Source organism: Perna viridis, chromosome 12 (genome assembly GCF_037379345.1).
Source record: "Perna viridis isolate PV_CMFRI_1.1 ecotype Kerala chromosome 12, ASM3737934v1, whole genome shotgun sequence".
NCBI lineage: Eukaryota > Metazoa > Mollusca > Bivalvia > Mytilida > Mytilidae > Perna > Perna viridis.
This window is the reverse complement of record NC_142456.1, coordinates 3624586-3647287: the sequence shown is the minus strand read 5'-3', so window position 1 is coordinate 3647287 and position 22702 is coordinate 3624586. Positions and strand designations below refer to the sequence as shown.

Genomic DNA, 22702 nt, shown 5'->3' with positions numbered 1-22702 from the left:
AATCGTTAGAAATCATTAGCACTTAACAGGTCCCTGGAAAAGCGACGGATATTCGATGTAGTTGTCCGTCAGGTTCTTCTCTCCTAGCACAGGCTAGTGCTAATTGATATTTAAACACCAGCACATAGCAAGTACCAGGAAAGATTTCCGACTTTAGTCCCATGTCCTGTGTCGTCTTCTCTGATCACTGTCTGGCTAATTATCCGAATGCATACTATACATATCGCCGTTCCCGTGTCATCTTGAGTTGAGCATCCGCTTGTTTTCACAACTGCATGTCATGATTGGAGTCGTGCATGCTAAACAAGTCCCAAGCCCGCGTGGCGCTAGCTATCCAAACAATATTGTTATGTTTTAATGACAAGTTTTAATTATTTTGATTTCAATGTAATATGTGCGTTTCTTTTTCCTCATCTCCTACTTAAATGCAACTTTAAGGGAAAAAAATAATATCAAAACTTTACTTTAATCTTATTTCAATGTATTTTGTTTTCGGCCTGTGTGAGTAAAAAGCGCGTTTGAATTTCGCGAATGCAGTAAGACTAAAGGAATATGAATTTGTTTACTGCCAAGTTTATTCGCATTGTTTATTCGCGAAGTACTAGTTAGTGGAGCTGGTGTTGGACAGTCGCGAATGTAGTATATGTTTATTTGAACGAATTCTTTTTCTTCTTCCTCTTCGCTGCGTTTGTACACAGTAGATTTTGTTCTTGTTTTTGTCGTGAAAGACATGTTTTAAAAGTGATAGTGACAAAATTTTTAATTTGCATTGGAATTGAACTGAAATTCGTGTAATGAATCGCAGTACGTCGTTTTGTGATCAAACGTCTACTGAACGTTGTACATGTTTCTATGTCAAGTACCAATTTTGGGTTTGTTATATGAATTTTGAAACTTTTTTCTTTATTTCCCATGATAAATTTCAGGAGAATTACGTTTCAAAGAATTTAAGCAAAAATTTTTGTTTTGATCTGAGTAAGAAGTGAAAACTTTGCAAATTTGTTGCCGCAAATGTACCATTGAGTAACTACATTTTTCCGAGATAGGGGTCATTTATTTTCCAAAATTAGTGTTACTCTGGTTTCTCTTCAAACCCACGAATATATCTTTCGCCTTTTACTAAAGATATCCGTGGAGAGGAACAATTAATGAGTCTATAGACAATTTCTCTGTGCCCACTTCTGTGGGAATCATAACATTAATATAAAGTTTGTTCCTCTTAAATTTTACTTTCAGGTAAACCATCAGTGCAAGTAAACGAAGTGCAATGCTAATCGTGAATATATTTTTTTCAAAGTGGGTGCGGTGGTAAAATATAAAGCTGGAATGTGGTGTTCAATGTGTACCTGTATCGTACATTGTATTCATTGACTTAACTTACATGACGACTGTTGCCTTTGAGCTGCGTAACTGGTTCTCTCCGATTCCTCTCCTAGCACAGGCTATTGCTAATCGTTAGAAATCATTAGCACTTAACAGGTCCCTGGAAAAGCGACGGATATTCGATGTAGTTGTCCGTCAGGTTCTTCTCTCCTAGCACAGGCTAGTGCTAATTGATATTTAAACACCAGCACATAGCAAGTACCAGGAAAGATTTCCGACTTTAGTCCCATGTCCTGTGTCGTCTTCTCTGACCACTGTCTGGCTAATTATCCGAATGCATACTATACATATCGCCGTTCCCGTGTCATCTTGAGTTGAGCATCCGCTTGTTTTCACAACTGCATGTCATGATTGGAGTCGTGCATGCTAAACAAGTCACAAGCCCGCGTGGCGCTAGCTATCCAAACAATATTGTTATGTTTTAATGACAAGTTTTAATTATTTTGATTTCAATGTAATATGTGCGTTTCTTTTTCCTCATCTCCTACTTAAATGCAACTTTAAGAGAAAAAAATAATATCAAAACTTTACTTTAATCTTATTTCAATGTATTTTGTTTTCGGCCTGTGTGAGTAAAAAGCGCGTTTGAATTTCGCGAATGCAGTAAGACTAAAGGAATATGAATTTGTTTACTGCCAAGTTTATTCGCATTGTTTATTCGCGAAGTACTAGTTAGTGGAGCTGGTGTTGGACAGTCGCGAATGTAGTATATGTTTATTTGAACGAATTCTTTTTCTTCTTCCTCTTCGCTGCGTTTGTACACAGTAGATTTTGTTCTTGTTTTTGTCGTGAAAGACATGTTTTAAAAGTGATAGTGACAAAATTTTTAATTTGCATTGGAATTGAACTGAAATTCGTGTAATGAATCGCAGTACGTCGTTTTGTGATCAAACGTCTACTGAACGTTGTACATGTTTCTATGTCAAGTACCAATTTTGGGTTTGTTATATGAATTTTGAAACTTTTTTCTTTATTTCCCATGATAAATTTCAGGAGAATTACGTTTCAAAGAATCTAAGCAAAAATTTTTGTTTTGATCTGAGTAAGTAGTGAAAACTTTGCAAATTTGTTGCCGCAAATGTACCATTGAGTAACTACATTTTTCCGAGATAGGGGTCATTTATTTTCCAAAATTAGTGTTACTCTGGTTTCTCTTCAAACCCACGAATATATCTTTCGCCTTTTACTAAAGATATCCGTGGAGAGGAACAATTAATGAGTCTATAGACAATTTCTCTGTGCCCACTTCTGTGGGAATCATAACATTAATATAAAGTTTGTTCCTCTTAAATTTTACTTTCAGGTAAACCATCAGTGCAAGTAAACGAAGTGCAATGCTAATCGTGAATATATTTTTTTCAAAGTGGGTGCGGTGGTAAAATATAAAGCTGCAATGTGGTGTTCAATGTGTACTGTATCGTACATTGTATTCATTGACTTAACTTACATGACGACTGTTGCCTTTGAGCTGCGTAACTGGTTCTCTCCGATTCCTCTCCTAGCACAGGCTATTGCTAATCGTTAGAAATCATTAGCACTTAACAGGTCCCTGGAAAAGCGACGGATATTCGATGTAGTTGTCCGTCAGGTTCTTCTCTCCTAGCACAGGCTAGTGCTAATTGATATTTAAACACCAGCACATAGCAAGTACCAGGAAAGATTTCCGACTTTAGTCCCATGTCCTGTGTCGTCTTCTCTGACCACTGTCTGGCTAATTATCCGAATGCATACTATACATATCGCCGTTCCCGTGTCATCTTGAGTTGAGCATCCGCTTGTTTTCACAACTGCATGTCATGATTGGAGTCGTGCATGCTAAACAAGTCCCAAGCCCGCGTGGCGCTAGCTATCCAAACAATATTGTTATGTTTTAATGACAAGTTTTAATTATTTTGATTTCAATGTAATATGTGCGTTTCTTTTTCCTCATCTCCTACTTAAATGCAACTTTAAGAGAAAAAAATAATATCAAAACTTTACTTTAATCTTATTTCAATGTATTTTGTTTTCGGCCTGTGTGAGTAAAAAGCGCGTTTGAATTTCGCGAATGCAGTAAGACTAAAGGAATATGAATTTGTTTACTGCCAAGTTTATTCGCATTGTTTATTCGCGAAGTACTAGTTAGTGGAGCTGGTGTTGGACAGTCGCGAATGTAGTATATGTTTATTTGAACGAATTCTTTTTCTTCTTCCTCTTCGCTGCGTTTGTACACAGTAGATTTTGTTCTTGTTTTTGTCGTGAAAGACATGTTTTAAAAGTGATAGTGACAAAATTTTTAATTTGCATTGGAATTGAACTGAAATTCGTGTAATGAATCGCAGTACGTCGTTTTGTGATCAAACGTCTACTGAACGTTGTACATGTTTCTATGTCAAGTACCAATTTTGGGTTTGTTATATGAATTTTGAAACTTTTTTCTTTATTTCCCATGATAAATTTCAGGAGAATTACGTTTCAAAGAATCTAAGCAAAAATTTTTGTTTTGATCTGAGTAAGTAGTGAAAACTTTGCAAATTTGTTGCCGCAAATGTACCATTGAGTAACTACATTTTTCCAAGATAGGGGTCATTTATTTTCCAAAATTAGTGTTACTCTGGTTTCTCTTCAAACCCACGAATATATCTTTCGCCTTTTACTAAAGATATCCGTGGAGAGGAACAATTAATGAGTCTATAGACAATTTCTCTGTGCCCACTTCTGTGGGAATCATAACATTAATATAAAGTTTGTTCCTCTTAAATTTTACTTTCAGGTAAACCATCAGTGCAAGTAAACGAAGTGCAATGCTAATCGTGAATATATTTTTTTCAAAGTGGGTGCGGTGGTAAAATATAAAGCTGCAATGTGGTGTTCAATGTGTACTGTATCGTACATTGTATTCATTGACTTAACTTACATGACGACTGTTGCCTTTGAGCTGCGTAACTGGTTCTCTCCGATTCCTCTCCTAGCACAGGCTATTGCTAATCGTTAGAAATCATTAGCACTTAACAGGTCCCTGGAAAAGCGACGGATATTCGATGTAGTTGTCCGTCAGGTTCTTCTCTCCTAGCACAGGCTAGTGCTAATTGATATTTAAACACCAGCACATAGCAAGTACCAGGAAAGATTTCCGACTTTAGTCCCATGTCCTGTGTCGTCTTCTCTGACCACTGTCTGGCTAATTATCCGAATGCATACTATACATATCGCCGTTCCCGTGTCATCTTGAGTTGAGCATCCGCTTGTTTTCACAACTGCATGTCATGATTGGAGTCGTGCATGCTAAACAAGTCACAAGCCCGCGTGGCGCTAGCTATCCAAACAATATTGTTATGTTTTAATGACAAGTTTTAATTATTTTGATTTCAATGTAATATGTGCGTTTCTTTTTCCTCATCTCCTACTTAAATGCAACTTTAAGAGAAAAAAATAATATCAAAACTTTACTTTAATCTTATTTCAATGTATTTTGTTTTCGGCCTGTGTGAGTAAAAAGCGCGTTTGAATTTCGCGAATGCAATAAGACTAAAGGAATATGAATTTGTTTACTGCCAAGTTTATTCGCATTGTTTATTCGCGAAGTACTAGTTAGTGGAGCTGGTGTTGGACAGTCGCGAATGTAGTATATGTTTATTTGAACGAATTCTTTTTCTTCTTCCTCTTCGCTGCGTTTGTACACAGTAGATTTTGTTCTTGTTTTTGTCGTGAAAGACATGTTTTAAAAGTGATAGTGACAAAATTTTTAATTTGCATTGGAATTGAACTGAAATTCGTGTAATGAATCGCAGTACGTCGTTTTGTGATCAAACGTCTACTGAACGTTGTACATGTTTCTATGTCAAGTACCAATTTTGGGTTTGTTATATGAATTTTGAAACTTTTTTCTTTATTTCCCATGATAAATTTCAGGAGAATTACGTTTCAAAGAATTTAAGCAAAAATTTTTGTTTTGATCTGAGTAAGTAGTGAAAACTTTGCAAATTTGTTGCCGCAAATGTACCATTGAGTAACTACATTTTTCCGAGATAGGGGTCATTTATTTTCCAAAATTAGTGTTACTCTGGTTTCTCTTCAAACCCACGAATATATCTTTCGCCTTTTACTAAAGATATCCGTGGAGAGGAACAATTAATGAGTCTATAGACAATTTCTCTGTGCCCACTTCTGTGTGAATCATAACATTAATATAAAGTTTGTTCCTCTTAAATTTTACTTTCAGGTAAACCATCAGTGCAAGTAAACGAAGTGCAATGCTAATCGTGAATATATTTTTTTCAAAGTGGGTGCGGTGGTAAAATATAAAGCTGCAATGTGGTGTTCAATGTGTACCTGTATCGTACATTGTATTCATTGACTTAACTTACATGACGACTGTTGCCTTTGAGCTGCGTAACTGGTTCTCTCCGATTCCTCTCCTAGCACAGGCTAGTGCTAATCGTTAGAAATCATTAGCACTTAAGAGGTCCCTGGAAAAGCGACGGATATTCGATGTAGTTGTCCGTCAGGTTCTTCTCTCCTAGCACAGGCTAGTGCTAATTGATATTTAAACACCAGCACATAGCAAGTACCAGGAAAGATTTCCGACTTTAGTCCCATGTCCTGTGTCGTCTTCTCTGATCACTGTCTGGCTAACTATCCGAATGCATACTATACATATCGCCGTTCCCGTGTCATCTTGAGTTGAGCATCCGCTTGTTTTCACAACTGCATGTCATGATTGGAGTCGTGCATGCTAAACAAGTCCCAAGCCCGCGTGGCGCTAGCTATCCAAACAATATTGTTATGTTTTAATGACAAGTTTTAATTATTTTGATTTCAATGTAATATGTGCGTTTCTTTTTCCTCATCTCCTACTTAAATGCAACTTTAAGAGAAAAAAATAATATCAAAACTTTACTTTAATCTTATTTCAATGTATTTTGTTTTCGGCCTGTGTGAGTAAAAAGCGCGTTTGAATTTCGCGAATGCAGTAAGACTAAAGGAATATGAATTTGTTTACTGCCAAGTTTATTCGCATTGTTTATTCGCGAAGTACTAGTTAGTGGAGCTGGTGTTGGACAGTCGCGAATGTAGTATATGTTTATTTGAACGAATTCTTTTTCTTCTTCCTCTTCGCTGCGTTTGTACACAGTAGATTTTGTTCTTGTTTTTGTCGTGAAAGACATGTTTTAAAAGTGATAGTGACAAAATTTTTAATTTGCATTGGAATTGAACTGAAATTCGTGTAATGAATCGCAGTACGTCGTTTTGTGATCAAACGTCTACTGAACGTTGTACATGTTTCTATGTCAAGTACCAATTTTGGGTTTGTTATATGAATTTTGAAACTTTTTTCTTTATTTCCCATGATAAATTTCAGGAGAATTACGTTTCAAAGAATTTAAGCAAAAATTTTTGTTTTGATCTGAGTAAGAAGTGAAAACTTTGCAAATTTGTTGCCGCAAATGTACCATTGAGTAACTACATTTTTCCGAGATAGGGGTCATTTATTTTCCAAAATTAGTGTTACTCTGGTTTCTCTTCAAACCCACGAATATATCTTTCGCCTTTTACTAAAGATATCCGTGGAGAGGAACAATTAATGAGTCTATAGACAATTTCTCTGTGCCCACTTCTGTGGGAATCATAACATTAATATAAAGTTTGTTCCTCTTAAATTTTACTTTCAGGTAAACCATCAGTGCAAGTAAACGAAGTGCAATGCTAATCGTGAATATATTTTTTTCAAAGTGGGTGCGGTGGTAAAATATAAAGCTGCAATGTGGTGTTCAATGTGTACCTGTATCGTACATTGTATTCATTGACTTAACTTACATGACGACTGTTGCCTTTGAGCTGCGTAACTGGTTCTCTCCGATTCCTCTCCAAGCACAGGCTAGTGCTAATCGTTAGAAATCATTAGCACTTAAGAGGTCCCTGGAAAAGCGACGGATATTCGATGTAGTTGTCCGTCAGGTTCTTCTCTCCTAGCACAGGCTAGTGCTAATTGATATTTAAACACCAGCACATAGCAAGTACCAGGAAAGATTTCCGACTTTAGTCCCATGTCCTGTGTCGTCTTCTCTGATCACTGTCTGGCTAATTATCCGAATGCATACTATACATATCGCCGTTCCCGTGTCATCTTGAGTTGAGCATCCGCTTGTTTTCACAACTGCATGTCATGATTGGAGTCGTGTATGCTAAACAAGTCCCAAGCCCGCGTGGCGCTAGCTATCCAAACAATATTGTTATGTTTTAATGACAAGTTTTAATTATTTTGATTTCAATGTGACATGTACGTTTCTTTTTCCTCATCTCCTACTTAAATGCAACTTTAAGAGAAAAAAAATAATATCAAAACTTTACTTTAATCTTATTTCAATGTATTTTGTTTTCGGCCTGTGTGAGTAAAAAGCGCGTTTGAATTTCGCGAATGCAGTAAGACTAAAGGAATATGAATTTGTTTACTGCCAAGTTTATTCGCATTGTTTATTCGCGAAGTACTAGTTAGTGGAGCTGGTGTTGGACAGTCGCGAATGTAGTATATGTTTATTTGAACGAATTCTTTTTCTTCTTCCTCTTCGCTGCGTTTGTACACAGTAGATTTTGTTCTTGTTTTTGTCGTGAAAGACATGTTTTAAAAGTGATAGTGACAAAATTTTTAATTTGCATTGGAATTGAACTGAAATTCGTGTAATGAATCGCAGTACGTCGTTTTGTGATCAAACGTCTACTGAACGGTGTACATGTTTCTATGTCAAGTACCAATTTTGGGTTTGTTATATGAATTTTGAAACTTTTTTCTTTATTTCCCATGATAAATTTCAGGAGAATTACGTTTCAAAGAATTTAAGCAAAAATTTTTGTTTTGATCTGAGTAAGTAGTGAAAACTTTGCAAATTTGTTGCCGCAAATGTACCATTGAGTAACTACATTTTTCCGAGATAGGGGTCATTTATTTTCCAAAATTAGTGTTACTCTGGTTTCTCTTCAAACCCACGAATATATCTTTCGCCTTTTACTAAAGATATCCGTGGAGAGGAACAATTAATGAGTCTATAGACAATTTCTCTGTGCCCACTTCTGTGGGAATCATAACAATAATATAAAGTTTGTTCCTCTTAAATTTTACTTTCAGGTAAACCATCAGTGCAAGTAAACGAAGTGCAATGCAAATCGCGAATATATTTTTTTCAAAGTGGGTGCGGTGGTAAAATATAAAGCTGCAATGTGGTGTTCAATGTGTACCTGTATCGTACATTGTATTCATTGACTTAACTTACATGACGACTGTTGCCTTTGAGCTGCGTAACTGGTTCTCTCCGATTCCTCTCCTAGCACAGGCTAGTGCTAATCGTTAGAAATCATTAGCACTTAAGAGGTCCCTGGAAAAGCGACGGATATTCGATGTAGTTGTCCGTCAGGTTCTTCTCTCCTAGCACAGGCTAGTGCTAATTGATATTTAAACACCAGCACATAGCAAGTACCAGGAAAGATTTCCGACTTTAGTCCCATGTCCTGTGTCGTCTTCTCTGATCACTGTCTGGCTAACTATCCGAATGCATACTATACATATCGCCGTTCCCGTGTCATCTTGAGTTGAGCATCCGCTTGTTTTCACAACTGCATGTCATGATTGGAGTCGTGCATGCTAAACAAGTCCCAAGCCCGCGTGGCGCTAGCTATCCAAACAATATTGTTATGTTTTAATGACAAGTTTTAATTATTTTGATTTCAATGTAATATGTGCGTTTCTTTTTCCTCATCTCCTACTTAAATGCAACTTTAAGAGAAAAAAATAATATCAAAACTTTACTTTAATCTTATTTCAATGTATTTTGTTTTCGGCCTGTGTGAGTAAAAAGCGCGTTTGAATTTCGCGAATGCAGTAAGACTAAAGGAATATGAATTTGTTTACTGCCAAGTTTATTCGCATTGTTTATTCGCGAAGTACTAGTTAGTGGAGCTGGTGTTGGACAGTCGCGAATGTAGTATATGTTTATTTGAACGAATTCTTTTTCTTCTTCCTCTTCGCTGCGTTTGTACACAGTAGATTTTGTTCTTGTTTTTGTCGTGAAAGACATGTTTTAAAAGTGATAGTGACAAAATTTTTAATTTGCATTGGAATTGAACTGAAATTCGTGTAATGAATCGCAGTACGTCGTTTTGTGATCAAACGTCTACTGAACGTTGTACATGTTTCTATGTCAAGTACCAATTTTGGGTTTGTTATATGAATTTTGAAACTTTTTTCTTTATTTCCCATGATAAATTTCAGGAGAATTACGTTTCAAAGAATTTAAGCAAAAATTTTTGTTTTGATCTGAGTAAGTAGTGAAAACTTTGCAAATTTGTTGCCGCAAATGTACCATTGAGTAACTACATTTTTCCGAGATAGGGGTCATTTATTTTCCAAAATTAGTGTTACTCTGGTTTCTCTTCAAACCCACGAATATATCTTTCGCCTTTTACTAAAGATATCCGTGGAGAGGAACAATTAATGAGTCTATAGACAATTTCTCTGTGCCCACTTCTGTGGGAATCATAACATTAATATAAAGTTTGTTCCTCTTAAATTTTACTTTCAGGTAAACCATCAGTGCAAGTAAACGAAGTGCAATGCTAATCGTGAATATATTTTTTTCAAAGTGGGTGCGGTGGTAAAATATAAAGCTGCAATGTGGTGTTCAATGTGTACCTGTATCGTACATTGTATTCATTGACTTAACTTACATGACGACTGTTGCCTTTGAGCTGCGTAACTGGTTCTCTCCGATTCCTCTCCTAGCACAGGCTATTGCTAATCGTTAGAAATCATTAGCACTTAACAGGTCCCTGGAAAAGCGACGGATATTCGATGTAGTTGTCCGTCAGGTTCTTCTCTCCTAGCACAGGCTAGTGCTAATTGATATTTAAACACCAGCACATAGCAAGTACCAGGAAAGATTTCCGACTTTAGTCCCATGTCCTGTGTCGTCTTCTCTGACCACTGTCTGGCTAATTATCCGAATGCATACTATACATATCGCCGTTCCCGTGTCATCTTGAGTTGAGCATCCGCTTGTTTTCACAACTGCATGTCATGATTGGAGTCGTGCATGCTAAACAAGTCCCAAGCCCGCGTGGCGCTAGCTATCCAAACAATATTGTTATGTTTTAATGACAAGTTTTAATTATTTTGATTTCAATGTAATATGTGCGTTTCTTTTTCCTCATCTCCTACTTAAATGCAACTTTAAGAGAAAAAAATAATATCAAAACTTTACTTTAATCTTATTTCAATGTATTTTGTTTTCGGCCTGTGTGAGTAAAAAGCGCGTTTGAATTTCGCGAATGCAGTAAGACTAAAGGAATATGAATTTGTTTACTGCCAAGTTTATTCGCATTGTTTATTCGCGAAGTACTAGTTAGTGGAGCTGGTGTTGGACAGTCGCGAATGTAGTATATGTTTATTTGAACGAATTCTTTTTCTTCTTCCTCTTCGCTGCGTTTGTACACAGTAGATTTTGTTCTTGTTTTTGTCGTGAAAGACATGTTTTAAAAGTGATAGTGACAAAATTTTTAATTTGCATTGGAATTGAACTGAAATTCGTGTAATGAATCGCAGTACGTCGTTTTGTGATCAAACGTCTACTGAACGTTGTACATGTTTCTATGTCAAGTACCAATTTTGGGTTTGTTATGTGAATTTTGAAACTTTTTTCTTTATTTCCCATGATAAATTTCAGGAGAATTACGTTTCAAAGAATTTAAGCAAAAATTTTTGTTTTGATCTGAGTAAGTAGTGAAAACTTTGCAAATTTGTTGCCGCAAATGTACCATTGAGTAACTACATTTTTCCGAGATAGGGGTCATTTATTTTCCAAAATTAGTGTTACTCTGGTTTCTCTTCAAACCCACGAATATATCTTTCGCCTTTTACTAAAGATATCCGTGGAGAGGAACAATTAATGAGTCTATAGACAATTTCTCTGTGCCCACTTCTGTGGGAATCATAACATTAATATAAAGTTTGTTCCTCTTAAATTTTACTTTCAGGTAAACCATCAGTGCAAGTAAACGAAGTGCAATGCTAATCGTGAATATATTTTTTTCAAAGTGGGTGCGGTGGTAAAATATAAAGCTGCAATGTGGTGTTCAATGTGTACCTGTATCGTACATTGTATTCATTGACTTAACTTACATGACGACTGTTGCCTTTGAGCTGCGTAACTGGTTCTCTCCGATTCCTCTCCTAGCACAGGCTAGTGCTAATCGTTAGAAATCATTAGCACTTAAGAGGTCCCTGGAAAAGCGACGGATATTCGATGTAGTTGTCCGTCAGGTTCTTCTCTCCTAGCACAGGCTAGTGCTAATTGATATTTAAACACCAGCACATAGCAAGTACCAGGAAAGATTTCCGACTTTAGTCCCATGTCCTGTGTCGTCTTCTCTGATCACTGTCTGGCTAACTATCCGAATGCATACTATACATATCGCCGTTCCCGTGTCATCTTGAGTTGAGCATCCGCTTGTTTTCACAACTGCATGTCATGATTGGAGTCGTGCATGCTAAACAAGTCCCAAGCCCGCGTGGCGCTAGCTATCCAAACAATATTGTTATGTTTTAATGACAAGTTTTAATTATTTTGATTTCAATGTGACATGTACGTTTCTTTTTCCTCATCTCCTACTTAAATGCAACTTTAAGAGAAAAAAAATAATATCAAAACTTTACTTTAATCTTATTTCAATGTATTTTGTTTTCGGCCTGTGTGAGTAAAAAGCGCGTTTGAATTTCGCGAATGCAGTAAGACTAAAGGAATATGAATTTGTTTACTGCCAAGTTTATTCGCATTGTTTATTCGCGAAGTACTAGTTAGTGGAGCTGGTGTTGGACAGTCGCGAATGTAGTATATGTTTATTTGAACGAATTCTTTTTCTTCTTCCTCTTCGCTGCGTTTGTACACAGTAGATTTTGTTCTTGTTTTTGTCGTGAAAGACATGTTTTAAAAGTGATAGTGACAAAATTTTTAATTTGCATTGGAATTGAACTGAAATTCGTGTAATGAATCGCAGTACGTCGTTTTGTGATCAAACGTCTACTGAACGTTGTACATGTTTCTATGTCAAGTACCAATTTTGGGTTTGTTATATGAATTTTGAAACTTTTTTCTTTATTTCCCATGATAAATTTCAGGAGAATTACGTTTCAAAGAATTTAAGCAAAAATTTTTGTTTTGATCTGAGTAAGTAGTGAAAACTTTGCAAATTTGTTGCCGCAAATGTACCATTGAGTAACTACATTTTTCCAAGATAGGGGTCATTTATTTTCCAAAATTAGTGTTACTCTGGTTTCTCTTCAAACCCACGAATATATCTTTCGCCTTTTACTAAAGATATCCGTGGAGAGGAACAATTAATGAGTCTATAGACAATTTCTCTGTGCCCACTTCTGTGGGAATCATAACATTAATATAAAGTTTGTTCCTCTTAAATTTTACTTTCAGGTAAACCATCAGTGCAAGTAAACGAAGTGCAATGCTAATCGTGAATATATTTTTTTCAAAGTGGGTGCGGTGGTAAAATATAAAGCTGCAATGTGGTGTTCAATGTGTACCTGTATCGTACATTGTATTCATTGACTTAACTTACATGACGACTGTTGCCTTTGAGCTGCGTAACTGGTTCTCTCCGATTCCTCTCCAAGCACAGGCTAGTGCTAATCGTTAGAAATCATTAGCACTTAAGAGGTCCCTGGAAAAGCGACGGATATTCGATGTAGTTGTCCGTCAGGTTCTTCTCTCCTAGCACAGGCTAGTGCTAATTGATATTTAAACACCAGCACATAGCAAGTACCAGGAAAGATTTCCGACTTTAGTCCCATGTCCTGTGTCGTCTTCTCTGATCACTGTCTGGCTAATTATCCGAATGCATACTATACATATCGCCGTTCCCGTGTCATCTTGAGTTGAGCATCCGCTTGTTTTCACAACTGCATGTCATGATTGGAGTCGTGCATGCTAAACAAGTCCCAAGCCCGCGTGGCGCTAGCTATCCAAACAATATTGTTATGTTTTAATGACAAGTTTTAATTATTTTGATTTCAATGTAATATGTGCGTTTCTTTTTCCTCATCTCCTACTTAAATGCAACTTTAAGAGAAAAAAATAATATCAAAACTTTACGTTAACCTTATTTCAATGTATTTTGTTTTCGGCCTGTGTGAGTAAAAAGCGCGTTTGAATTTCGCGAATGCAGTAAGACTAAAGGAATATGAATTTGTTTACTGCCAAGTTTATTCGCATTGTTTATTCGCGAAGTACTAGTTAGTGGAGCTGGTGTTGGACAGTCGCGAATGTAGTATATGTTTATTTGAACGAATTCTTTTTCTTCTTCCTCTTCGCTGCGTTTGTACACAGTAGATTTTGTTCTTGTTTTTGTCGTGAAAGACATGTTTTAAAAGTGATAGTGACAAAATTTTTAATTTGCATTGGAATTGAACTGAAATTCGTGTAATGAATCGCAGTACGTCGTTTTGTGATCAAACGTCTACTGAACGTTGTACATGTTTCTATGTCAAGTACCAATTTTGGGTTTGTTATATGAATTTTGAAACTTTTTTCTTTATTTCCCATGATAAATTTCAGGAGAATTACGTTTCAAAGAATCTAAGCAAAAATTTTTGTTTTGATCTGAGTAAGTAGTGAAAACTTTGCAAATTTGTTGCAGCAAATGTACCATTGAGTAACTACATTTTTCCGAGATAGGGGTCATTTATTTTCCAAAATTAGTGTTACTCTGGTTTCTCTTCAAACCCACGAATATATCTTTCGCCTTTTACTAAAGATATCCGTGGAGAGGAACAATTAATGAGTCTATAGACAATTTCTCTGTGCCCACTTCTGTGGGAATCATAACATTAATATAAAGTTTGTTCCTCTTAAATTTTACTTTCAGGTAAACCATCAGTGCAAGTAAACGAAGTGCAATGCTAATCGTGAATATATTTTTTTCAAAGTGGGTGCGGTGGTAAAATATAAAGCTGCAATGTGGTGTTCAATGTGTACCTGTATCGTACATTGTATTCATTGACTTAACTTACATGACGACTGTTGCCTTTGAGCTGCGTAACTGGTTCTCTCCGATTCCTCTCCAAGCACAGGCTAGTGCTAATCGTTAGAAATCATTAGCACTTAAGAGGTCCCTGGAAAAGCGACGGATATTCGATGTAGTTGTCCGTCAGGTTCTTCTCTCCTAGCACAGGCTAGTGCTAATTGATATTTAAACACCAGCACATAGCAAGTACCAGGAAAGATTTCCGACTTTAGTCCCATGTCCTGTGTCGTCTTCTCTGATCACTGTCTGGCTAATTATCCGAATGCATACTATACATATCGCCGTTCCCGTGTCATCTTGAGTTGAGCATCCGCTTGTTTTCACAACTGCATGTCATGATTGGAGTCGTGCATGCTAAACAAGTCCCAAGCCCGCGTGGCGCTAGCTATCCAAACAATATTGTTATGTTTTAATGACAAGTTTTAATTATTTTGATTTCAATGTAATATGTGCGTTTCTTTTTCCTCATCTCCTACTTAAATGCAACTTTAAGAGAAAAAAATAATATCAAAACTTTACTTTGATCTTATTTCAATGTATTTTGTTTTCGGCCTGTGTGAGTAAAAAGCGCGTTTGAATTTCGCGAATGCAGTAAGACTAAAGGAATATGAATTTGTTTACTGCCAAGTTTATTCGCATTGTTTATTCGCGAAGTACTAGTTAGTGGAGCTGGTGTTGGACAGTCGCGAATGTAGTATATGTTTATTTGAACGAATTCTTTTTCTTCTTCCTCTTCGCTGCGTTTGTACACAGTAGATTTTGTTCTTGTTTTTGTCGTGAAAGACATGTTTTAAAAGTGATAGTGACAAAATTTTTAATTTGCATTGGAATTGAACTGAAATTCGTGTAATGAATCGCAGTACGTCGTTTTGTGATCAAACGTCTACTGAACGTTGTACATGTTTCTATGTCAAGTACCAATTTTGGGTTTGTTATATGAATTTTGAAACTTTCAGGAGAATTACGTTTCAAAGAATTTAAGCAAAAATTTTTGTTTTGATCTGAGTAAGTAGTGAAAACTTTGCAAATTTGTTGCCGCAAATGTACCATTGAGTAACTACATTTTTCCGAGATAGGGGTCATTTATTTTCCAAAATTAGTGTTACTCTGGTTTCTCTTCAAACCCACGAATATATCTTTCGCCTTTTACTAAAGATATCCGTGGAGAGGAACAATTAATGAGTCTATAGACAATTTCTCTGTGCCCACTTCTGTGGGAATCATAACAATAATATAAAGTTTGTTCCTCTTAAATTTTACTTTCAGGTAAACCATCAGTGCAAGTAAACGAAGTGCAATGCTAATCGTGAATATATTTTTTGCAAAGTGGGTGCGGTGGTAAAATATAAAGCTGCAATGTGGTGTTCAATGTGTACCTGTATCGTACATTGTATTCATTGACTTAACTTACATGACGACTGTTGCCTTTGAGCTGCGTAACTGGTTCTCTCCGATTCCTCTCCTAGCACAGGCTAGTGCTAATCGTTAGAAATCATTAGCACTTAAGAGGTCCCTGGAAAAGCGACGGATATTCGATGTAGTTGTCCGTCGGGTTCTTCTCTCCTAGCACAGGCTAGTGCTAATTGATATTTAAACACCAGCACATAGCAAGTACCAGGAAAGATTTCCGACTTTAGTCCCATGTCCTGTGTCGTCTTCTCTGATCACTGTCTGGCTAATTATCCGAATGCATACTATACATATCGCCGTTCCCGTGTCATCTTGAGTTGAGCATCCGCTTGTTTTCACAACTGCATGTCATGATTGGAGTCGTGCATGCTAAACAAGTCCCAAGCCCGCGTGGCGCTAGCTATCCAAACAATATTGTTATGTTTTAATGACAAGTTTTAATTATTTTGATTTCAATGTAATATGTGCGTTTCTTTTTCCTCATCTCCTACTTAAATGCAACTTTAAGAGAAAAAAATAATATCAAAACTTTACTTTGATCTTATTTCAATGTATTTTGTTTTCGGCCTGTGTGAGTAAAAAGCGCGTTTGAATTTCGCGAATGCAGTAAGACTAAAGGAATATGAATTTGTTTACTGCCAAGTTTATTCGCATTGTTTATTCGCGAAGTACTAGTTAGTGGAGCTGGTGTTGGACAGTCGCGAATGTAGTATATGTTTATTTGAACGAATTCTTTTTCTTCTTCCTCTTCGCTGCGTTTGTACACAGTAGATTTTGTTCTTGTTTTTGTCGTGAAAGACATGTTTTAAAAGTGATAGTGACAAAATTTTTAATTTGCATTGGAATTGAACTGAAATTCGTGTAATGAATCGCAGTACGTCGTTTTGTGATCAAACGTCTACTGAACGTTGTACATGTTTCTATGTCAAGTACCAATTTTGGGTTTGTTATATGAATTTTGAAACTTTCAGGAGAATTACGTTTCAAAGAATTTAAGCAAAAATTTTTGTTTTGATCTGAGTAAGTAGTGAAAACTTTGCAAATTTGTTGCCGCAAATGTACCATTGAGTAACTACATTTTTCCGAGATAGGGGTCATTTATTTTCCAAAATTAGTGTTACTCTGGTTTCTCTTCAAACCCACGAATATATCTTTCGCCTTTTACTAAAGATATCCGTGGAGAGGAACAATTAATGAGTCTATAGACAATTTCTCTGTGCCCACTTCTGTGGGAATCATAACATTAATATAAAGTTTGTTCCTCTTAAATTTTACTTTCAGGTAAACCATCAGTGCAAGTAAACGAAGTGCAATGCTAATCGTGAATATATTTTTTTCAAAGTGGGTGCGGTGGTAAAATATAAAGCTGCAATGTGGTGTTCAATGTGTACCTGTATCGTACATTGTATTCATTGACTTAACTTACATGACGACTGTTGCCTTTGAGCTGCGTAACTGGTTCTCTCCGATTCCTCTCCTAGCACAGGCTAGTGCTAATCGTTAGAAATCATTAGCACTTAAGAGGTCCCTGGAAAAGCGACGGATATTCGATGTAGTTGTCCGTCGGGTTCTTCTCTCCTAGCACAGGCTAGTGCTAATTGATATTTAAACACCAGCACATAGCAAGTACCAGGAAAGATTTCCGACTTTAGTCCCATGTCCTGTGTCGTCTTCTCTGATCACTGTCTGGCTAATTATCCGAATGCATACTATACATATCGCCGTTCCCGTGTCATCTTGAGTTGAGCATCCGCTTGTTTTCACAACTGCATGTCATGATTGGAGTCGTGCATGCTAAACAAGTCCCAAGCCCGCGTGGCGCTAGCTATCCAAACAATATTGTTATGTTTTAATGACAAGTTTTAATTATTTTGATTTCAATGTAATATGTGCGTTTCTTTTTCCTCATCTCCTACTTAAATGCAACTTTAAGAGAAAAAAATAATATCAAAACTTTACGTTAATCTTATTTCAATGTATTTTGTTTTCGGCCTGTGTGAGTAAAAAGCGCGTTTGAATTTCGCGAATGCAGTAAGACTAAAGGAATATGAATTTGTTTACTGCCAAGTTTATTCGCATTGTTTATTCGCGAAGTACTAGTTAGTGGAGCTGGTGTTGGACAGTCGCGAATGTAGTATATGTTTATTTGAACGAATTCTTTTTCTTCTTCCTCTTCGCTGCGTTTGTACACAGTAGATTTTGTTCTTGTTTTTGTCGTGAAAGACATGTTTTAAAAGTGATAGTGACAAAATTTTTAATTTGCATTGGAATTGAACTGAAATTCGTGTAATGAATCGCAGTACGTCGTTTTGTGATCAAACGTCTACTGAACGCTGTACATGTTTCTATGTCAAGTACCAATTTTGGGTTTGTTATATGAATTTTGAAACTTTTTTCTTTATTTCCCATGATAAATTTCAGGAGAATTACGTTTCAAAGAATCTAAGCAAAAATTTTTGTTTTGATCTGAGTAAGTAGTGAAAACTTTGCAAATTTGTTGCAGCAAATGTACCATTGAGTAACTACATTTTTCCGAGATAGGGGTCATTTATTTTCCAAAATTAGTGTTACTCTGGTTTCTCTTCAAACCCACGAATATATCTTTCGCCTTTTACTAAAGATATCCGTGAAGAGGAACAATTAATGAGTCTATAGACAATTTCTCTGTGCCCACTTCTGTGTGAATCATAACATTAATATAAAGTTTGTTCCTCTTAAATTTTACTTTCAGGTAAACCATCAGTGCAAGTAAACGAAGTGCAATGCAAATCGCGAATATATTTTTTTCAAAGTGGGTGCGGTGGTAAAATATAAAGCTGGAATGTGGTGTTCAATGTGTACCTGTATCGTACATTGTATTCATTGACATAACTTACATGACGACTGTTGCCTTTGAGCTGCGTAACTGGTTCTCTCCGATTCCTCTCCAAGCACAGGCTAGTGCTAATCGTTAGAAATCATTAGCACTTAAGAGGTCCCTGGAAAAGCGACGGATATTCGATGTAGTTGTCCGTCAGGTTCTTCTCTCCTAGCACAGGCTAGTGCTAATTGATATTTAAACACCAGCACATAGCAAGTACCAGGAAAGATTTCCGACTTTAGTCCCATGTCCTGTGTCGTCTTCTCTGATCACTGTCTGGCTAATTATCCGAATGCATACTATACATATCGCCGTTCCCGTGTCATCTTGAGTTGAGCATCCGCTTGTTTTCACAACTGCATGTCATGATTGGAGTCGTGCATGCTAAACAAGTCCCAAGCCCGCGTGGCGCTAGCTATCCAAACAATATTGTTATGTTTTAATGACAAGTTTTAATTATTTTGATTTCAATGTAATATGTGCGTTTCTTTTTCCTCATCTCCTACTTAAATGCAACTTTAAGAGAAAAAAATAATATCAAAACTTTACTTTAATCTTATTTCAATGTATTTTGTTTTCGGCCTGTGTGAGTAAAAAGCGCGTTTGAATTTCGCGAATGCAGTAAGACTAAAGGAATATGAATTTGTTTACTGCCAAGTTTATTCGCATTGTTTATTCGCGAAGTACTAGTTAGTGGAGCTGGTGTTGGACAGTCGCGAATGTAGTATATGTTTATTTGAACGAATTCTTTTTCTTCTTCCTCTTCGCTGCGTTTGTACACAGTAGATTTTGTTCTTGTTTTTGTCGTGAAAGACATGTTTTAAAAGTGATAGTGACAAAATTTTTAATTTGCATTGGAATTGAACTGAAATTCGTGTAATGAATCGCAGTACGTCGTTTTGTGATCAAACGTCTACTGAACGTTGTACATGTTTCTATGTCAAGTACCAATTTTGGGTTTGTTATGTGAATTTTGAAACTTTTTTCTTTATTTCCCATGATAAATTTCAGGAGAATTACGTTTCAAAGAATTTAAGCAAAAATTTTTGTTTTGATCTGAGTAAGTAGTGAAAACTTTGCAAATTTGTTGCCGCAAATGTACCATTGAGTAACTACATTTTTCCGAGATAGGGGTCATTTATTTTCCAAAATTAGTGTTACTCTGGTTTCTCTTCAAACCCACGAATATATCTTTCGCCTTTTACTAAAGATATCCGTGGAGAGGAACAATTAATGAGTCTATAGACAATTTCTCTGTGCCCACTTCTGTGGGAATCATAACATTAATATAAAGTTTGTTCCTCTTAAATTTTACTTTCAGGTAAACCATCAGTGCAAGTAAACGAAGTGCAATGCTAATCGTGAATATATTTTTTTCAAAGTGGGTGCGGTGGTAAAATATAAAGCTGCAATGTGGTGTTCAATGTGTACCTGTATCGTACATTGTATTCATTGACTTAACTTACATGACGACTGTTGCCTTTGAGCTGCGTAACTGGTTCTCTCCGATTCCTCTCCTAGCACAGGCTATTGCTAATCGTTAGAAATCATTAGCACTTAACAGGTCCCTGGAAAAGCGACGGATATTCGATGTAGTTGTCCGTCAGGTTCTTCTCTCCTAGCACAGGCTAGTGCTAATTGATATTTAAACACCAGCACATAGCAAGTACCAGGAAAGATTTCCGACTTTAGTCCCATGTCCTGTGTCGTCTTCTCTGATCACTGTCTGGCTAATTATCCGAATGCATACTATACATATCGCCGTTCCCGTGTCATCTTGAGTTGAGCATCCGCTTGTTTTCACAACTGCATGTCATGATTGGAGTCGTGCATGCTAAACAAGTCCCAAGCCCGCGTGGCGCTAGCTATCCAAACAATATTGTTATGTTTTAATGACAAGTTTTAATTATTTTGATTTCAATGTAATATGTGCGTTTCTTTTTCCTCATCTCCTACTTAAATGCAACTTTAAGGGAAAAAAATAATATCAAAACTTTACTTTAATCTTATTTCAATGTATTTTGTTTTCGGCCTGTGTGAGTAAAAAGCGCGTTTGAATTTCGCGAATGCAGTAAGACTAAAGGAATATGAATTTGTTTACTGCCAAGTTTATTCGCATTGTTTATTCGCGAAGTACTAGTTAGTGGAGCTGGTGTTGGACAGTCGCGAATGTAGTATATGTTTATTTGAACGAATTCTTTTTCTTCTTCCTCTTCGCTGCGTTTGTACACAGTAGATTTTGTTCTTGTTTTTGTCGTGAAAGACATGTTTTAAAAGTGATAGTGACAAAATTTTTAATTTGCATTGGAATTGAACTGAAATTCGTGTAATGAATCGCAGTACGTCGTTTTGTGATCAAACGTCTACTGAACGTTGTACATGTTTCTATGTCAAGTACCAATTTTGGGTTTGTTATATGAATTTTGAAACTTTTTTCTTTATTTCCCATGATAAATTTCAGGAGAATTACGTTTCAAAGAATTTAAGCAAAAATTTTTGTTTTGATCTGAGTAAGAAGTGAAAACTTTGCAAATTTGTTGCCGCAAATGTACCATTGAGTAACTACATTTTTCCGAGATAGGGGTCATTTATTTTCCAAAATTAGTGTTACTCTGGTTTCTCTTCAAACCCACGAATATATCTTTCGCCTTTTACTAAAGATATCCGTGGAGAGGAACAATTAATGAGTCTATAGACAATTTCTCTGTGCCCACTTCTGTGTGAATCATAACATTAATATAAAGTTTGTTCCTCTTAAATTTTACTTTCAGGTAAACCATCAGTGCAAGTAAACGAAGTGCAATGCTAATCGTGAATATATTTTTTTCAAAGTGGGTGCGGTGGTAAAATATAAAGCTGGAATGTGGTGTTCAATGTGTACCTGTATCGTACATTGTATTCATTGACTTAACTTACATGACGACTGTTGCCTTTGAGCTGCGTAACTGGTTCTCTCCGATTCCTCTCCTAGCACAGGCTATTGCTAATCGTTAGAAATCATTAGCACTTAACAGGTCCCTGGAAAAGCGACGGATATTCGATGTAGTTGTCCGTCAGGTTCTTCTCTCCTAGCACAGGCTAGTGCTAATTGATATTTAAACACCAGCACATAGCAAGTACCAGGAAAGATTTCCGACTTTAGTCCCATGTCCTGTGTCGTCTTCTCTGACCACTGTCTGGCTAATTATCCGAATGCATACTATACATATCGCCGTTCCCGTGTCATCTTGAGTTGAGCATCCGCTTGTTTTCACAACTGCATGTCATGATTGGAGTCGTGCATGCTAAACAAGTCCCAAGCCCGCGTGGCGCTAGCTATCCAAACAATATTGTTATGTTTTAATGACAAGTTTTAATTATTTTGATTTCAATGTAATATGTGCGTTTCTTTTTCCTCATCTCCTACTTAAATGCAACTTTAAGAGAAAAAAATAATATCAAAACTTTACTTTAATCTTATTTCAATGTATTTTGTTTTCGGCCTGTGTGAGTAAAAAGCGCGTTTGAATTTCGCGAATGCAGTAAGACTAAAGGAATATGAATTTGTTTACTGCAAAGTTTATTCGCATTGTTTATTCGCGAAGTACTAGTTAGTGGAGCTGGTGTTGGACAGTCGCGAATGTAGTATATGTTTATTTGAACGAATTCTTTTTCTTCTTCCTCTTCGCTGCGTTTGTACACAGTAGATTTTGTTCTTGTTTTTGTCGTGAAAGACATGTTTTAAAAGTGATAGTGACAAAATTTTTAATTTGCATTGGAATTGAACTGAAATTCGTGTAATGAATCGCAGTACGTCGTTTTGTGATCAAACGTCTACTGAACGTTGTACATGTTTCTATGTCAAGTACCAATTTTGGGTTTGTTATGTGAATTTTGAAACTTTTTTCTTTATTTCCCATGATAAATTTCAGGAGAATTACGTTTCAAAGAATTTAAGCAAAAATTTTTGTTTTGATCTGAGTAAGTAGTGAAAACTTTGCAAATGTG

General features: G+C 36.3%; 15 non-coding genes across 15 annotated transcripts; all 15 read left to right on the top strand.

Moving 5' to 3' along the window:
• The first annotated feature begins 1072 nt into the window (after positions 1-1072).
• On the top strand, positions 1073-1190 carry LOC148600825 (U5 spliceosomal RNA). Its single transcript, XR_015917545.1, has one exon. It is a non-coding gene; the product is annotated as a U5 spliceosomal RNA (small nuclear RNA).
• Positions 1191-2522: 1332 nt separating this feature from the next.
• LOC148600824 (U5 spliceosomal RNA) lies at positions 2523-2640 on the top strand. Its single transcript, XR_015917543.1, has one exon. It is a non-coding gene; the product is annotated as a U5 spliceosomal RNA (small nuclear RNA).
• A 1331-nt stretch (positions 2641-3971) lies between these two features.
• LOC148600823 (U5 spliceosomal RNA) lies at positions 3972-4089 on the top strand. The gene has a single exon (XR_015917542.1). It is a non-coding gene; the product is annotated as a U5 spliceosomal RNA (small nuclear RNA).
• A 1331-nt stretch (positions 4090-5420) lies between these two features.
• On the top strand, positions 5421-5540 carry LOC148600822 (U5 spliceosomal RNA). The gene has a single exon (XR_015917452.1). It is a non-coding gene; the product is annotated as a U5 spliceosomal RNA (small nuclear RNA).
• A 1330-nt stretch (positions 5541-6870) lies between these two features.
• Positions 6871-6988, top strand: LOC148600821 (U5 spliceosomal RNA). The gene has a single exon (XR_015917541.1). It is a non-coding gene; the product is annotated as a U5 spliceosomal RNA (small nuclear RNA).
• Positions 6989-8321: 1333 nt separating this feature from the next.
• LOC148600820 (U5 spliceosomal RNA) lies at positions 8322-8439 on the top strand. The gene has a single exon (XR_015917540.1). It is a non-coding gene; the product is annotated as a U5 spliceosomal RNA (small nuclear RNA).
• A 1332-nt stretch (positions 8440-9771) lies between these two features.
• On the top strand, positions 9772-9889 carry LOC148600819 (U5 spliceosomal RNA). Its single transcript, XR_015917539.1, has one exon. It is a non-coding gene; the product is annotated as a U5 spliceosomal RNA (small nuclear RNA).
• A 1332-nt stretch (positions 9890-11221) lies between these two features.
• LOC148600818 (U5 spliceosomal RNA) lies at positions 11222-11339 on the top strand. Its single transcript, XR_015917538.1, has one exon. It is a non-coding gene; the product is annotated as a U5 spliceosomal RNA (small nuclear RNA).
• Positions 11340-12672: 1333 nt separating this feature from the next.
• LOC148600817 (U5 spliceosomal RNA) lies at positions 12673-12790 on the top strand. The gene has a single exon (XR_015917537.1). It is a non-coding gene; the product is annotated as a U5 spliceosomal RNA (small nuclear RNA).
• A 1332-nt stretch (positions 12791-14122) lies between these two features.
• On the top strand, positions 14123-14240 carry LOC148600816 (U5 spliceosomal RNA). The gene has a single exon (XR_015917531.1). It is a non-coding gene; the product is annotated as a U5 spliceosomal RNA (small nuclear RNA).
• Positions 14241-15547: 1307 nt separating this feature from the next.
• On the top strand, positions 15548-15665 carry LOC148600815 (U5 spliceosomal RNA). Its single transcript, XR_015917523.1, has one exon. It is a non-coding gene; the product is annotated as a U5 spliceosomal RNA (small nuclear RNA).
• Positions 15666-16972: 1307 nt separating this feature from the next.
• On the top strand, positions 16973-17090 carry LOC148600814 (U5 spliceosomal RNA). The gene has a single exon (XR_015917512.1). It is a non-coding gene; the product is annotated as a U5 spliceosomal RNA (small nuclear RNA).
• A 1332-nt stretch (positions 17091-18422) lies between these two features.
• On the top strand, positions 18423-18542 carry LOC148600813 (U5 spliceosomal RNA). Its single transcript, XR_015917446.1, has one exon. It is a non-coding gene; the product is annotated as a U5 spliceosomal RNA (small nuclear RNA).
• Positions 18543-19872: 1330 nt separating this feature from the next.
• LOC148600812 (U5 spliceosomal RNA) lies at positions 19873-19990 on the top strand. Its single transcript, XR_015917500.1, has one exon. It is a non-coding gene; the product is annotated as a U5 spliceosomal RNA (small nuclear RNA).
• Positions 19991-21322: 1332 nt separating this feature from the next.
• On the top strand, positions 21323-21442 carry LOC148600811 (U5 spliceosomal RNA). The gene has a single exon (XR_015917451.1). It is a non-coding gene; the product is annotated as a U5 spliceosomal RNA (small nuclear RNA).
• The last annotated feature ends 1260 nt before the right edge of the window (positions 21443-22702 follow it).